The sequence below is a fragment of the Cibotium barometz genome, chromosome 8, assembly GCF_041138505.1.
Source record: "Cibotium barometz isolate CiBa-2024 chromosome 8, ASM4113850v1, whole genome shotgun sequence".
In the NCBI taxonomy this organism is placed as follows: Eukaryota; Viridiplantae; Streptophyta; class Polypodiopsida; order Cyatheales; family Cibotiaceae; genus Cibotium; species Cibotium barometz.
Window position 1 is genome coordinate 47,519,627 of NC_141053.1, and position 16,319 is coordinate 47,535,945.

Here is a 16,319-nt window from a genome sequence, read left to right on the forward strand (position 1 = left end):
CATTCTTTTGTATTGAATCAATAAAATAAACTAATTCTTCACACACGTTCCATAACAATGGAATTGAGCCAATTTCTTATTGTATTTGTGATTGCAAGTTGATCCTATTGTGTTCTATATCTAGTCATATATAATTTGAACTGTTGTTTTGTATCACACAAGAGATCACATTTTCATTTCCAAAGCCACTAATGGTTGAAAAAGTGAAAAGTTTGAAGATTTTCATGACCAATACAACATTAGATCCAATGCAAATCATAACTGGGCCTTATTTCTTCAACTTAGATCTCAAGAATTATGTCATCTAGCTCACTATACCTAAAGTGTATTTTATTGGGTTTAGTTGCTTACAATTTACCACTATTCTATATAGCTTTCCCCTATTGCAAAGAGACCAAAATTTCTCTATTTTATTGGCTTGGTTGCTTGCAATTTACCACTATTCTATACATCTTCCCCCATTACATAGAGATCAAAGTTCATTTTTCCTTTTATCCCATTTTTCTCAATGTCCCTACATTGATTGTGCAAAGACTTGTAATATTTTTCTTTAAAACCACAAATTAATTAGATGTATGAAAGACCACTCTTTTCTTAACAACTAGTTATATACATGAACAAATATAACAAATAAATGGTTTATTAAATCCAATTGTTAGTCATAACCTCTATGGGGATGCCCATTATTTTATTTTCGGATATTTTATTTTGGATGCATCTTTTATTCATATCATCTTGAGGATTAATGTGTTTAATCAATTGTGTGCACCAGTATGATATAGTCAAGATTAATGTGTTTAATCAGCTACGTGTACTAACTAATATTATTTTAGATATATGTGATGATTAAGTGGCGGATTATGGAACATGTGTTGGACCACTATGAGATATTTTGAAAGACATGTGAACACCTGTTAGAGTTTCTATTTTGGCATTAATATTTTATAAGGCTAAGGCCTCAAACCTTTATACATACCAATTAGTCTTTTATACTTTTGGTAGGCCTAAGACTTTATATTTATAGCTTGCTATATTTTTATAAGAGCTTTTATGCTAAAAAATCCAAAAACACTTGTGCTTTGTTTCTGGAGTTGTCTTTTTGAAAAGAAAGCTTTCTAATACATATAAATATAGGTGAGTCGTACAAGGGCCATAATCATATGGCTTATCTATTTGAAAAGCAAGCTTTCTAATACATATAAATATGGGTGAGTGATAGAAGGGCCACACCCATCCATGGGAGATTCAACCCAATCTTGTGTCGACGGTGATCTTTTTCTTATTCTCTAGCTCTCTTGTTTATTTAATTTTGTTTATTAAGATTTATGCTTTTAATTTGTACAAGTCTATGTGATGCTCTAATTTTTATCCTTGAGAATTAGTATTCCTTCTCCAAGTGTCTTAAAGGTCCTGATAATAGTATCATAGCTTTGGGGACCATTCAAGGAGAAGGATATTCAAAGAAAAATTCAAAAGTAAAATTTTAAGCAATTATTTGGAAAAAGGAAGGCGATGGATTTTATTTATGGCAAATATTAAAGCTTCAAACAAGAAAGAATACTTCACGCGACAAGGCAGAAGGGTGGAAGCACTGTCAAAAATTAATGGTGAAGTAGAAAGGTTGACTTACATCTTTTTGGAGACCATTGGGTAATAGCAAAAGGGTCTTTGACCATTGGTTATATCATCTTCTTCACTACCTTTCCCAAAACTGCTTTTTAAAATCACCTAAAGCTCAAAAACCACCTTTCATTTCCCTCAACCTCTTCAAGATCAGAGCTTTATGGATGTGATCATTAGGGTTTGAAGATCGTTTCTCTATCATCATAATTGAAGTAGCTTCAAAATTCAAATTTCTAGTAAATTAACGATATGGGAGCAGCTTCTTTTCTCCACAATTTTTTATTCTTAATGTGGTTGTTTATGCTCCTTCCGGTGGTTATTTGCTTTTTTCTTAATGTGGTTACTTGTGCTGTTTTCGGTGTCGTGGACTACAATACCTTTTCCTTCTCTATTTTTTTATTTCGCTATTTGTTTTCCCACCTTCTCTCTCTCTTCACATGCATGTTATCGCCAGTCTCCTTTTTTTTTAACTCTCTCCCCCTTTCCTTGATGCATTGCCTACCACCAGTAAAATTTTCTTCCTTTTTTACTAATTTGTGCCAGTTACTTCAAATTTTTCTTCTTCTTCTTCTTCTTCTCTCTTAGTTGTTTACATAGTCACCTTATTCCTAGCTAAAGCTAAAACATAGCTTAGCTATTATATAAGCTTTGTTAGCTAAAGTTTTTTTAGAAAAAACCCTTTATTACTTAAAAGGTTTTTAAAAAAAATTGTTAGCTATTCTATAAGACATATTAGCTAAATTTTTTCCTTAAAAAACCTTTATTACTTAAAAGTTTAAAAGGCTTTAAAAGTTTAATACCTTATAAGCTTAAAAGCTTCTATAAGTTTTTCTAATTAAAGCTATAAAAGCTTTACTTTTTCTCGTTTCAAAATCTTAATTTTCTACGCTTTCTAGAGTTACTATCTAAAGCTAAAAATATTAAAAATTCAAAGCTTTAAAATTTCACAAGCTTCAAAAGATATAAAGCTTAAAAATTCAAAAGCTTTATACATGCTTTATATCTCTACATGCTTGGAAAGCTCTAAAGATTTCTATATTCAAAGCTTAAAGGGCTTCTTAAAGTTTTACCTCATAAAAGCCATAAAAATTTACAAGCTTAAAAGTTTATACTTTTAATCCATAAGCTAAAAATTTCAAAGGGTCACATACCAAAGCAAGGATTATCAAAGGACTTCTCAAGGCAAACAAAAACTTCCAAGATTTCTCTAGCATTGCTTTTTGTAAATTAAATCAAGGGTTTCAAGCAAGAGGAGACTTTCAAAAGTTTTGTTAAGGTTTGCTTTTGCAGATTTCATTAAAGCTTACTTTTTGCACGAGTCAATCATGATTATGATGACCTCTCTCGAACAAGAGGGTAATTTCTGATGTTCCAAGTATGCCTAAACCTATTGAAAATAAAGTCTCACCTCATATGCTTTTAAAAATGAAAGGAAAAACTAATGATAAGAAAGTAACCTATGGTTAAGTTAGCTCCTAGATTTTATGGACCTTTCACCATTACAAAAGAAGAACATCGTGTGCCTAAGTCTATCATTGACCATGAGACTATCACTACATGCATAAGCAACACTTATGTTAAGTATCTTGTGACTTTTAAGAATCATCCTATTGTAGATGCCAAATGGATGCTGAAAAGTTTTTTCATTCTTACCAAAATCTCATCCACTCATACTGTCCATGCAATTGAGGTCAATTGAAACCCGACAAAGAGGGAATGTTAGTCATAACCTCTAATACAAGCATTAGGAAACTCTAATAAGCCTTAATCTTTACCAAAAGGGTACTTATAACAAACAAAGAACTCAAGGCAACAAGAGGGAAACATTGCACAAATTTCTAGCCTAGCATGGAGTAGAAGAAAAACTAAACAAGATAAATCAAGAGCTTAGATTAAGCATTATGTGATTTTCAATAAAGCAATGGAAGGGTTCTACCTTGATCCAAAATATGGATAGCGTGAGGCTCAACAATTGTATATAAACTCACAAAAAACACATTGTTGTAGGGTAAAAGCTATGTGAAGCTTGAGTGAGAGTTTTATAACCAAAAGTTATATGCTCTAGTTTTCCTCACCCTCATAATTGTATTCAAATGTGTGCACTGGTATGATACAGTCAAGATTAATATGTTTAATCAGCCGTGTACACTCACTAATATTATTTTGGATATAGGCAATGATTGAGTGGCAAATTGTGTTAATCATGGGTACCACTATGAAATATTTTGGAAGACATGTGAACACATATTATGGTTTCTTATTTTGGCATTAATATTTTGTAAGACTAAGGCCTCAAACCTTTGTACATACCAATTAGTATTTTATACTTTTAGTAGACCCAAGACTTTATATTTTTAGCTTGCTATATTTTTATAAGCTTTTAAGCTCAAAAACCCAAAAGCACTTGTGCTTTGTTTTTGGAGTTATCTTTTGAAAAGAAAGCTTTTTAATACATATAAATATGGGTTAGTGGTACAAGGGCCACACTCATCCAAGGGAGATTCAACCCAATCTCGTGTCGACGGTAATCTCTTTCTTATTCTCTAGCTCTCTTCTTTATTTAATTTTGTTTATTAAGGTTTATGATTTTAATTTGTGCAAGTCTATGTGATGCTCTAATTTTGGTGCTTGAGAATTAGTATTCCTTCTCCAAGTGTCTTAAAGGTCGTGACACCAATATTCTTCTATTTATGATTAAATTCACTAAGTGGACTAAAAGCATCATAATATAATCTTGAACCAATTTTAGTTTGTATTATCATGCTCATAAAGAAGAAGAAGACCCCTTCTACAATACTCTCTCTCTCTCTCTCTCTCTCTCTCTCTCTCTCTCTCTCTCTCTCTCTCTCTCTCTCTCTCTCTCTCTCTCTCTTGTTAATTGATGATGTGCGGACACATTTTCTTATACAAGTCCCAAGGGTTTTGTTTTTGCCTCGTGCGTGCGTGTATGTGTGCACGTGCATAAGTAATTTGATAGCCATAAAATGTAGGATCTTTCACAATACAAAAATTACACTCAAATTTCACATTTATAGAGATGGAGTGCAATACTTTATTAATGTTATATTTATATAATAGATACTTAGAAGACCCAAACTCACTTTGATAGTGAATAAATAGCGTGTGTTGACCATATTCGGTCCTAAGAACCCTCTATGGTGTCATAGTAGCTAATTGAGTCAATCTGAACCTTTCACATCCACTAGAGAGACAATTAAGAAAGGCATAGCATACATATTTTGAGCAATTGCATGGTTGTTCATTTGGGCACTACAACATCAGGACATGTTCATTTGGGTTGCTACAATATAAGGACATGAGTATTGTGCCATCTTGCACTATAGCCTAAGGACATGATATTTCACAAATGAATCCTCCTACCCTATCCATTCCTCGATATGAGTATTGTAAGAAATCACATATGGTGGTGCACACATAGACACATGTTCTTCTATGGGCAAAAAAACCACATATGACAAATAAATACAGAGAGAAATACTAATATTACTATTGAGAATTATTTATTTTTTAAAAGTTCTTTCCTCTTCTACATGCTTTGATAAAAGGAGCTTTGATGACTAAACAAAAACTATAGATGTTGTTTGTATATTGAGGATACAAGAGTAAACAAGTAATCATTATAAATGAGTGAACGAGGCATTAGTAGAGGAATGGTGGGGGGATATTCTAGGGCCCCTTTAAGGATAACAAGATTTAGGAAGACAATTAAAAAGGGAGCTAATAAGTGAGTGCCATCTCATTAAAAAATGTTAGGTCTTTGAGCACATTTGCACACCATTCCCACGCTCTTCATTATTCATTCTTAGTTGTCTCTATACTATAAGATGTTGAAATTTGTGATGCCATTGAGGGCAAAGTATGAGTAGAGGACCAGGATCAGGAGCATGCAGCCACATCTCCACATGAGCACATTTATAAGAGGTGTACCCTCATATAAAAAGGGTCATTTTCAAGAAATGAACACAACCAACTCTCAAGCCTCTCTATGAGTACAAGTTTCCATCTTGTAACCTAATTGTGCTTGAGCCAAGCTTGATTAAGTCATTAGGATCATTATTATGTTATTAATTAAGCTACACCCACCATAAAATTAGTGTTCTTTAATCATAATAATTAGGCTAAGCACAACATAGCCATCATGCTTGAGGGTCCATGTTCAATCTTTTGACATGGTATCAGAGCCACTCCTCTCCTCATGAGCTTCTCTACTAGCTTAGCTTTAGTCCTCTCTAATCATTTTTTAGTTTCTTAGTATTAATCAAGCTCATTAAGTTAATTAATCCCAAGCTTATCCACACACCTCCTTGTGGACAAAATTTGAAGAGCTCCATTCTTCTTTTCCTTACAACCATTGCTTAAGCCATTCAAGGGGCATCTTCATCAAGGCATTATTAAGCACTTTCGTTGCCAGCTGCTCAAAAATCGTGTTGTTCTACATTTGGTTGGGTTTTGGGAAGCCTTCAGAGCAAATTTCACGAGATCACATAACTACTTACAATAACATTCAAATTGTAACTCTTATAAGCAATTAGACACTACCGAGAGTCAAACTCCAATAATACCTTTGCAAAGGTGTCAGGCATTATTATGACTATTGAAAGTTATCTGAGGAAGGATTTCGCACATGGGCCACACAAATGAAGTATATTCTTATGCACAAGAAGCTATAGAAATTAATTAAGGAGAATGCACCCGCTAATCCAACTGAGGATTGGATTAAAAAAGATGAATAGGAACTATCATTAGTTGGATTGCACTTGGGCACTAACCTTATTCAACACATTGATTCCAAAACCATGGCCAAACAAGCATGGGATGAGTTAAATTTAATATTTGGTTCCAAGGCCAAAAATCAAAAAATCCATTTGAAAATAGAATTTTATGGCTTAAAGATGGTATTTCATGAGTCACTAGCACAATTCAAAAGCAAAATGAAAAGTATCATGACCCAGTTAGATGGCATTACTGCAAAGATAGGTGAAAAGGATGCACTTGCCATACTTATAAAACGCATGCCAAAGGAATATAGTGCACTGATGACCACTCTAAAGAATTTACCTAAACCAACATTTGAGGGTTGTATTTCACCCCTACTTGAAGAAGAGAAGCAGCGAAAGAATGGAACATAAAGTATAACAAGGGAGCAAGCATTCTACACCAACAAAGGTATAAAAGAATTTACCTAAACCAACATTTGAGGGTTGTATTTCACCCCTACTTGAAAAAGAGAAGTAGCTAAAGAATGGAACATAAAGTACAACAAAGGGAACAAGCATTCTACACCAACAAAGGTATAAAAGAATGTTATCACTGCAGAAGGAAAGGACACTTCAAAAGCAAATGTAGACTCAAACACAAGCCCAAATGTGGACACTACAACAAACTCAGGCACAAGGAAGAAAAATGTAGATTGCAGAACCAAGAAGCCAACCATGTGGAGGCTTCATCAAGCAAACCATGTGGAGCCAACCATGTGGAGGCTTCATCAAGCAAACAAAAGATCCCCGACAAGCATCTCTTCTAAACGAAAGCTACATCGGCAAGCCTCACCACCTTAGCCCATGATTGTAAAAGGTCACCAAATGAGTAACCTAGTCTTTTGTTTTTATCACACCCGACCACCTGAGGGTAGCAATTTATGCACCCAAAAAGGGGTGATGACATATTGTAACGCCACACTTGACCACCTTAAGTAGCATGTTACACTAAGGGGAAGTGATGAATCTTTTGTAACTCACATCTAACCACCCTTGCAATAGCCTATACATCATGGCACCAAGGGGGGTGCTAAAATTTGTGGTACCACTAAGGGCAACGTATGAGTAGAGGACCAGGATCAAGAGCATGCAACTACATCACACTTGGACATTATCCCACATGAGCACATTTGTAAGAGGTGTACCCTCCTCATACAAAAAGGGACATTATCCCACATGAGCACATTTTTAAGAGGTGTACCCTCATATAAAAAGGGTCATTTTCAAGCAATGAAGACAAGCAGCTCTCAAGCATCTCTATGAGTACAAGTTTTCATCTTGTAACCCAATTGTGCTTAAGTCAAGCTAGATTAAGTCATTAGGATCATCATTATGTTGTTATTTAGGCTACACCCACCATAGTATTAGTGTTATTTAATCATAATAATTAGGGTTAGGCACAGCATAGCCATTCATGCTTGAGGGTCCGTGTTCAATCTTTTGACATAAGAGCTATGAGCATTGTTTATTTGCCCTCTAAGTATACTTGAACTGAGATCTCTCTAATAGAGATCAAAGCACAATGTTGCCACTTGCAGATAGGAGACCCAAGGCCAAAGCTCGGAGCACAATGTTACCACTTAAAGGTAGGAGACTAAAGGCCAGAGCTCAGAGCACAGAATGTCCCCACTTGTCAATAGGATCCTCAAGTCTAGAGCTCAAAGCACAATGCACCCCACTCATAGGTAGGAGACCCAAGGCCAAGGTTCAAAGTATAATGTCCCCACTTGTAGGGAGGAGACCCAAGGCCACCTTTGGATTCATGTCCTCATTTAGCGACATTGAAGAGACAAGGATGGATAGTGGATGCCTATGGAGTTTAAAAGGCTTATCTGGTTGACATTGCAGCCTTTAATGAGGGGGGCACAAATAGTAGTTAAAAGGTATACCTCATCCCCCTAGTCACATCCTTGATTTTCAGCTTAACAAGGATGGGAAAAACAAATGGTGAAGGTTTAACGCATCTACTGTACACACCATCGCAACTGAAATTGGAGCTATCAAAAGGAGGAGTTAAATATAAGAAAGAACTCTTTGGCTAGTTGGTTAATGGCTTATTCTTTACATTTTAAGTTTCTAAGATTGATCGTTTTTATCTTTGCTCTCCAGACATATTCTCTTCAAACTATGTGGAGTGATGGCTTATTCGTTACATTTTAAGTTTCTAAGATTTATTAGATTCATTTTAAGTTTCTAAGATTGATTAGACTTATTTTGTGTTATTTTAAGCTATGTTTTCTTTAATCTTTTCTCTCTATACATATTCCCTTCAAACTGTGTGGAGTGGCAGAGCCCTTAGTGTTGGAATTAGGGTTGCAAGAAAGCACACAGCTTGGAGAAGAAGAAGTAAGAATGCACACAACACAAAGTGTATTAGATTATGTCAATGTACAAAAGATAAGTTAGCCCTAGAAGGATGGGCGTATATACAAGCCGGGGGAAAAAACCTCCTAAAGAGGGAAAAAGTACCCCGGTGGTCCTAAGTGTGTTCACACACATCACTGCCTATATATATATGGCAACAAATCCCCCCTGGGAGTGATGGTGTGAACGAGAGCTGGCACTCATGTATAGGGGAGTGCCATGCCCGAAGTAGATCAGTCCACAAAGGGGAGCAAGCCCAAAGCTTTGCGAAAAGCTTCGAACTTCTCACGAGGAAGCGCCTGTGAAAAGATCGGCGAGGTTGTCCTGTGTTGGCACATAGGCCAAGCTGATCTCTCCTGCTAAGAGTCTCTCCTTGACATAGTGATAATGCACCTCAATGTGCTTTGTGCGAGCATGAAAAACTGGGTTTCTCGCAACTGCCAATGCACTCTGACTATCAGTGAAGATAGAGGTGGCAGACTCCTGTCCAACACCCAAGTCAGCCCATAAGCCGTCTGAGCCACACACAGTCAACCGTAGCTGTGAAAGCTGCCCTGTACTTAGCTTCACAACTAGAAGTGGCCACAGTAGGTTGCTTCTTACTCAACCAAGATATGCATGAGCTACCGAGCATGAAACAAAAACCACTTGTGGACACTCTTGTGTCATAGCAACCAGCCCAATCTAAGTCCGAAAAAGCATGTAAATCTGGCGGCAACGATCCCCCCTTGGGATAAAATAACCCAAGATGTATGGTGCCACTCAAGTAGCGAAAGATGCGTTTAACTGCCTTCCAATGCTGATGAGACCCTGGGCTATGCATAAACCTGCTCACCTGTGAGACTGCAAACTGAATGTCCGGCCTCGTAATGCATACATAAATGAGGCAACCAACAGCTGTCTGATAAAGTGTGACATCAAAGTGATCTCCAGCATCATGAAGACTCAACTTCAAACCTGTCTCCATTGGAGTAGCAATAGGCTTGCAGTCTTCAAGGCCAAATCTCCGCAACAATGTCTCAATATACCTTGTCTGACACAAAGCAATACCTCCATCACACTGCTTAAATTGTATCCCCAAATAATGATGCAAATGCCCCAAATCTGACATCTCAAAAGAGGCATTCAAATCAGCCTTAAAATCAGCAATATGACTTTCATTTGGTCCTGTGAGCAGCATGTCATCGACATAGAGAGCAATGATTAGATGTACATCATCCACACATTTAACATATAAAGTGCTTTCTGTTGGACTATTCTGAAAACCATGTGCAGTCAAATATGCATGTATCTTTTCATACCAAGCTCGTGGAGCTTGCTTTAAACCATATAAAGCCTTTTTCGACCTGCACACTTTGTTTTCCTGCCCTTTTTGAACAAAACCACGAGGCTGCGATACATACACCTCCTCATGCAAATCTCCATTCAAGAACGCAGTCTTTATGTCCAACTGATGTACATTCCAACCATTATGAGCTGCCAATGCACAAATGCACAAATGCTACGAATGGTAGTCATACGACAAGTGGGAGCAAAGGTCTCATCAAAATCAATGCATACATACATCTCCTCATGCTACGAATGGTAGTCATACGACAAGTGGGAGCAAAGGTCTCATCAAAATCAATGCCCTTTCTTGAGCATAACCCTTTGCAACAAGTCTAGCCTTATAGCGATCAACACTGCCATCTGGCTTTCGTTTCAACTTAAAAACCCACTTACATCCAATGGCCTTTTTACCAATAGGCAAATCACATAAAGACCATGTACCATTCTTCATTATAGCATCATATTCACTTTGCATTGCAGCCAACCAATTTTCTGATTTTTGTGCCTCATCAAATGAAAGAGGTTCTTCCTCTTCACACATACTAGACACAGCAAAAGCATAACAATCTGATGCATAAGAGACATGCTGAAAACCTGAACGAGTACGACTAGATATAGGTGCATCAATTTTACTATCACGCAAGGTTTGCACCAGCCATTTAGGCATACCTCTAACCTGCTCATTTTCAGCCCTATCCTCAGAAATTACATCCTGTAAATTTGCATCAGAAAATGGGCTGATCTATGATGTCGTTTGATATCTGCATAGGCTGAATATTTGCCTCATTAGGACTTACATTTGAATTCCCACCTGTAAACAGAGGCAACAATGTATCAAATACATCCCGTGAGCTCACACCTGTCTCTTTGGTACATGATAACAAAGGCTGCACAGCATCTTCCACAAAAACAACATCTCGACTAATCAAGATACGCTTTGACTGTGGATGATACAATCTGTAACCCTTACTCTCAGCACTGTAACCAACAAAAATGCATTTGACAGCCTTATCATCCAATTTTCTGCATTGTTGCACAGGCACTAAAGCATAGGCCAAGCAACCAAAGACACGCAAGTGACTAATAGAAGGCTTCTTTCCATGCCAAGCTTCGTATGGAGTAATAGACTGCAAGGCCTTAGTGGGACACCTATTGAGTACATATGCAGTACACATGACAGCCTCAAGCCAAAACGCATGTGGCAAAGCTTGGCTCTTGACCATACATCATGCCATCTCCATAAGTGACCTGTTTTTCCTCTCAGCAACACCATTTTGCTGAGGGGTATACGGCACTGTACATTGGTGTTTTATCCCACGACTAGCCAGAAATGCATCAAACTCTTTAGACAAGTACTCCCCCTCTCGATCAGAACGGAGGGTGCCCACAGTACAATTGGATACATTTTCAACCATAAGAAAAAACTGTTTGAAGCACAAAAACACTTCGGACTTTGCCTTCAGTGGATATATACCCATGCATGCCTTGAGTAATCATCAATGAAAGTCACGAAGTACAAGTGTTTACCAAATGACGGAGTTTGCATAGGCCCACATACATCACTATGTACAAGTTGCAATTTGCGAGTGGCCCGCACAGAACCATCCTTTGGAAACACAGAACGCTGCATTTTGCCCAAAATACAGTCTTCACAAACATGTTTCAATGGTGCCTCAAGAGGGGGCAATGAAGCAACCATATCAAATTTCTGCAAACACAGCAAACTAGCAAAGTTCAGATGACCAAAACGAGCATGCCATAGTTTTGTATCTGAAACTGCCTTTTCATAAGAAACTGCATTTGCTGAATCTTCCACACACTTGTCATAAGAATTGAGCCTATACAGCCCACGAAACAAGGTGCCAGATGCAATAATCGTATCACCAGAAGTCAAATCATGAACAGTACATCTGTCATCCACAAATTTGACTACAAATCCAAGTCTAGCAAGCGCAGAGATAGACAATAGATTCTTCTTTATCCCTGGCACATACAAAGCATCTGAAAGTGTGAAAGCGCTGCCATTTGCAGCAGTAAGCATAATTTTACCAATGCCCTTCACTGGGTAAGAAGCATTATTGGCACATGTGACAGTATTCCCATTAGAGAGTCTCAAGACAAGTGAACATATCACGATGTGAGGTAATGTGCTTTGTAGCACCACTGTCAAAATACCATACATTAGAGTCAACAGAAACTGCCAAACATGCATCATGTACAGATGGGTCACACTGGCAATACACGCTAAACGCCCATTCTGTATCCTGCACAACATTTGCAGAATCTGCATTTGTAGAAGCATCCACGATTGTGGCTGCATTTGACTCTTTCTTCTTTGCCTCTTTAGCCTTTAGCTTAGGGCAATTCTTAATGACATGATCATTTACCTTACAATAGTTGCACCTGGTCTTTTTCTTGCCTTTATCAAGAGCCTTCTCAGACTTATTGTTGCTACTTGTGGAAGGAGAAGAAGTTGCAGACCTACTAATAGGAGAAGAAACAGTGGAAGGGGCTACCTTACCACTTCTTCTCTGCTGCTGGGCAGTAATAAATGCTTGATCAACTACACGTTGCCTGGCCCTGTTTTGCCTAGACTGCGCTTCTTGCAAGAGCTTGTTGACTAAAGTATCATACTTGACAGCATCAGGTCTGTCCTCAGTAAGAAGTCTCCACGTGGAAGCAAAAGTCTGATATGTCTCAGGTAAAGCATCAAGAACAGTCTGCACAAGAGAATGATCAGGAATAATCTCACCTGCAGAAATCAAGTGTTCTTTGAGATCTTTAATCTCAGCAAGAAAAACATTTATGTCATCATCTTCTTGCATAATCTTTAATTCTAGCTCTTTACGCAGGTAAGAGATTTTTACCTCGTTACAACCTGCATACGAACCAGCTAGAATATCCCAAGCCTGTTTTGCTATTTTAGTTGAACGAATATGTGGGGTGATGTTACGTTTGACAGAAAATGCAATCAAGGCATGAGCCTGCACATCTTTACCATCCCAACGAGCTTGTTCAGCAGTGGGTAAAATAGCAGCAACAGTAGAGCTGCTAGAACCTGCAACATCCTCAATAGATCCTACATCCACAGAACCTGGACGTACATCCATACCCTGCACAATGTTCCACACTCCTTTTGCAACCAAAACATGCTGCATCATGTATGCCCAAAGTGGGTAGTTGCCGTCTCCATCCAGTTTGTCTTCAGCAGACAACATGCGAAATACATCATTGCTGTTATTAGCCATGGCCACTGACTGAAACTGATGCAAAAGCTGCCTGTAATGAAGCAAAGACTGAACAGAAAACAACTCGTGCTATGTAGCACGGTCCACAATAGAATACGTATGCTTGTTTTGCTAAAAACTGCACTGTCAAAATTTCTGCAGAAAATGACGAAAACACCTGTGCAGAACTTGTAATGCAAAAACGGAGCCCGAAACGGAGTATAGGGACCTGCAACAAGCGATCGTGAAAGCTCACCTCAATCGGAGAACGTGAGTCGGAGGGTGCTGGTGGCGTAGCCCTAGGAGCCGATGCCTGCTCTGATACCAATTGTTGGAATTAGGGTTGCAAGAAAGCACACAAAGCTTGGAGAAAAGGAAGCAAGAATGCACACAACACAAAGTGTATTCGATTGTGTCAATGTACAAAAGATAAGTTAGCCCTAGAAGGATGGGCATATATACAAGCCAGGGGAAAAAACCTCCTAAAGAGGGAAAAAGTGCCCCGACGATCCTAAGTGTGTTCACACACATCACTGCCTATATATATATGGCAACAAAGTGTTGCTAGACTTGGACTCTCAAATCGATACAAGTAGATATTGGGGAGACGATCTCCACATAGAGAAAAGCATCCAAACTGGCTGCACAATAAGTCTTCTTTCATAATGCCTCTTATGTTATCCTTACAAAGAAGTATGCTAGACTGGATCCCATCTCTCTACCATCGTTCAGTAGCCCTAAGTGGTCCCTTCCTAATAGGTTCTAATGCAGGTTGTGCGTAGACATCCATGCCTCCCCATGAAATAGACTTATGGGTCACAAGGTGAGCTACTTTAGGATGTTTTATGCCACTTCATTGTTTTATTTCTATTTTCTCTAAGGTAGTTGTGCACAAGACCCCAATCATCTATGTTTGCAAGGACCCTAACCATCTGGGTTGTGCATAGGATGGTTTATGCCACTTATCTTTTGATTTCTATTTTCTCTGAGGTAGTTGTGCACAAGACCCCAACCATCTATGTTTGCAAGGAACCTAACCATCTAGGTTGTGCATAGGACCCCAACCATCTATGTTTGCAAGGAACCTAACCATCTAGGCTGTGCATAGGACCCCAACTATCTAGGTTTGCAACAACAGGAAAGTGTAAACAAAGCCCTTGAAATACTACTATCCTCCTTGGGATGGGATATAAAGGAGGATGCATATGTAAAGGACATGTCCTCAAATGCTATGTGGTAAAGGAAAAACTTATCACCAGGTTTTATATTAGTTAATAAAAGCTAATCATGATGTTTCCTTACATGAGGTAGAAGTATACTAAACAAAATTGGGAACCCCTTGTTGAAGAGGTATTGGAGCTTCCAATCATGGTGCACCTATAAGATGTTACTAAAAATGAATATTAGAATCTCTCAAACTTGAGAGAAGATTTGCATTTCAATTTAAGAGGGGTTTTCATTTTTCTGGTAGATGGCAAGCCCATACATCAAAGGACAGAGAAAAACAATGGCTTGCTTATTAAATATTATCTGAAGTTTGAGATATTCCAAACTTCCGTAACAATACCATGTTGTAGGCAATGGCTTGCTTACTAAATATTCTCTCAAGTTTGAGATATCTTAATCTTCCTTAATATTACCATGTTGTAGGCAAGCCGTTGTTTTCTCTACCCTTTGATGTATGGGCTTTCCATCCAAAGGGTAGAGAGAACTTATTGCCAAGTTTTATATTAGTCAATAAAATCTAACCATAGTGTTTCCTTACATGATGTGGAAGTATACTAAACAAAATTGGGAACCCCTTGAATCATATATATGGTTGCTAAAGAGGTAGCGGAGATTACAATCATGGTGCCTACAACATGCTACTATTAATAAAGATTAGAATCTCTCAAACTTGAGAGAATATTTAGTTTTACATTTTAATTTAAGAGGGGTTTTCATTTTTTTTGCTGGAGAGAGGGCAAGCCCATAGAGAAAATAATAGATGGCTTTGACTTTCAATCCTTGAGTGTGTTGTCCATTAAGCAACGGGTAAGGCTTACACGTAAAGTAAGTGCTCGTCTTTTAAAATCCAACTTTATGCATTTGGGTGCGTTGGGTATTTTATGATCAAGTTTACATGATGGTTTACGTAATTCAAGTTTATGCAAGTGTAATCCATGTCTACACGATGTTCTTTTAATATTACATGTTAATCTTTCACAATCCAAGTTATGCATAAAATTTTGTGTTGATTTTTAGTTTATGCATTGCTTTTAGATTTTTAAAATCCATGTTTACGTGAGTTTATGCATACGATATTAGTATAGATGTTGGTTTTAATTTACACATTTTTGTATGCAAGTTTTAGTTTATAAAGTGTGTAACAAAGTTAACTATGTAAGCTATCACCTTTTAAAATATGTCTTTAAGTTGAAGCCTCATTTCTTTGTCTCTTCATCTGTTTTTTGTTATGGCCATCAAAGCCTCGGCATTACAATACCTTCTTCAAAGAGCAGATCTTGCCACGTGAAAGAAGATGAGTTATTGCCAAAAAAAATTGTGAGATCCATGTGCAACAAAATCTCTTATTGTACGACCCAAGAGAAGTCCTCTTCTTGAAAAAGTACAAGAAATTGTCAACCAAATATAGTGGACTATATGTGATTAGGTTGTAATATTTTTGGCACAGTTGATGTTGAATCAATCATGCTTCCTTTACTCTTTTTAGAGCATTCGCTCCCTTGTGCAAGCATAGCCATGGTTTCTAATGACCAGTGTTGAAGAGGATAGGGTTTTGAGTTTTGTGAGAAAAATAAGAAAGAATTAGTTGTTTTAATGGTTTCTATCTGGTTTGAGAGTACTTGGGTAACCTAGAGGAAAGGAAACCAAACATTATACATTTTTACTTGTTTAGATCCCTACTTTTTCATACCACTAAATTGCAAGTTTTATGCATACATGTCTTATTCTAAAAATTATTAAAATAAAAAAATGGTGTTCAATTGAATCCCAT